We start from the raw sequence: 2,403 nt of genomic DNA, 5'->3' as shown, positions 1-2,403 counted from the left end.
TATACGATAACCTTTTTGATTTTCTGTCTGGACAATAACACTCCACTTACATCAATGGATTGAAAGTCCCCTACTATTTTTATATTACTGTCAGTTCCTCCCTTGCTGTCTGTTAATATTTGCTGTATGTATTTAGGTACTCCCATGTTGGGTGCATAGACATTTACAATTGTTATATACTCTTGTTGGATTCTTCCCTTTATCTTATGTAATGCCCTTCTTTGTCTCTTGCTACAGTCTTTATTTTAAGGTCTATTTTGTCTGATTTAAGTATTGCTACCCAAGCTTTTTTACTTCCACTTGCATCATAAATGTTTTTCTATCCCTCACTTTCATTATTTATTTTTTTGAGACAGAGAGCACAAGAGGGGAGGAGGATCAGAGGGAGAAGCAGACTCCCCACTGAGCAGGGAGCCTGACATGGGGCTTGATCCCAAGACCCTGAGATCATGACCTGAGTGGAAGGCAGACATTTAGCAGACTGAGCCACCCAGGTGCCCTTCTGTCTTTCACTTTCAATCTTCATTTGGCTTTAGGTCTGAAGTGAGTCTTTTGTAGACAGCAAATAGATGGGTCTTGCTTTTTTATTCATTCAGTTACCCTAGGTCTTTGATTAGTCCATTTTCATTCAGAGTAATTATTGATAGGCATGTACTTACTACCATTTTGTTACTTATAGTTGTTTTTATAGTTCTTCTACTTTTGCTCTCTCTTCCCTTGGGGTTTGATGGCTTTCTTTAGTGTTATGCTTGGATTCCTTTCTCTTTTTTTGTGAGCATATCTGTTATAGGTTTCTCATTGGCATTGACTTACTTTACCAAACTGTGAAGACTCAGATATAAATACTGAGGCCCACAGAAGTTAGTTGTGTCAGGCAAATTAGAAAAGAAGAAATAAAAATTAAATTTAATGAATACTTACTATATGCCAGGCAATATATTTCATGTTTTATATACTTTTTTATAAGAAAGTATCATTCCCCCATTTCACAGTTGAAAATGGAGGTCACACAGCTAATACTGGTGATCTACCTTTATACTAAAAGCCAGATATCCCAAGTATTGGACAAGTCCTCTTTCCAGTGCATGATGTTGCCTGTTCCCAACTCTTTGAGACAAAAGTCAGTCCAGACAGATCTTTATAATTCACCTGTTTTTTTTCTAGCACCAAAAGACACTTTTGTAACCAGTCCTCACCTGTTTACTGATTAACATGACTACATTTCATACCCCTGGGTAAGGGGTTTGCTGCAAGCAGTATTGATTCTGAAATGAAAACCTAAGTTATCATTCCCATGTCTTGCCAAATATGATAAAAATAGAACATCACAAAAATCTCCAATTGATGCTTTGGCCAAGCCTTCATCAGAGTTGCTGAGAGACCACATGTTCCCTTTCAGGGCAAAAAATCAGCTAAAAGGGAAAGCGGGGGAAGGAAAGAGAACTCCCAGAGAAAAGACAAACACACAGAGTAGAATTAACATTATGAGGAGGAATGGCCAAAAGAGGATGTGATCCAAGACAGCAAGTGACATGAACAGAGATGAGTGTGAAGAGCAGGCATCCTGCAACAAAGGAAGAGTAAATAAAACCAAGGATCATGGAGGACATTAGGGGAAGGGGGGAAAATCAGAGGAGGAGATGAACCATGAGAGATTATGGACTCTGGGAAACAATCTGAGGGGTGGGGGTGATGGGTATTAAGGAGGGCACGTATTGCATGGAGCACTGGGTATTATATGCAAACAATGAATCATGGAACACTACATCAAAAACTAAATTAAAAAAATCAAGGATCGCTTTAAAGAAGAAGAAAAAACTGAGCAGATGAAGGGTCCCAAAATAGTAAAGTATAAAGTCAATCATTGGTATTTACCTAGAAAGAAGAAAATCCTGAACAGCAGGCAGTGACCAAATCATTTGCATACTGCTTTGAAATGCACTTTTGCTTTGGAGAAGAGATTCTGAGACAGCTAAGACATACTCCAAATGTACTTAATTGCTCTATTTCCTAGCACATTCTACCAGGTGGAGGTGGGACATGCTTCAAAGAATCCCTTTCAATTACATTCCAATTACTCCACTAAGTTGATAAGGAATCTGCAGAAAACTTACCACTTGGATTATATAAAGAAGGTCAACCTGGTAAGTTGTGACTGAGGAAATAAAAAATGGAGAATATTATCTAAGAAAATAAAGTTGGAACCGTGATTGAAAAGTGAAAGGAGATCATGGATATGAAGAATCATGTATCAACTGAAGGTGAATTTTTAAAGCTGAAAATTGAAATCAAAACCGATTTGGAGTGTGGGGAAAAGAAGAGACCCATAGACTGGAACTGTGCCCAGAAAGTAGACAGAGGCAGACCACGCAGGATCACAAAGCAAGTATTAAGGATGATAAA

This window comes from Neomonachus schauinslandi, chromosome 4 (genome assembly GCF_002201575.2).
Source record: "Neomonachus schauinslandi chromosome 4, ASM220157v2, whole genome shotgun sequence".
In the NCBI taxonomy this organism is placed as follows: domain Eukaryota; kingdom Metazoa; phylum Chordata; class Mammalia; order Carnivora; family Phocidae; genus Neomonachus; species Neomonachus schauinslandi.
This window is presented reverse-complemented; position numbering follows the sequence as displayed.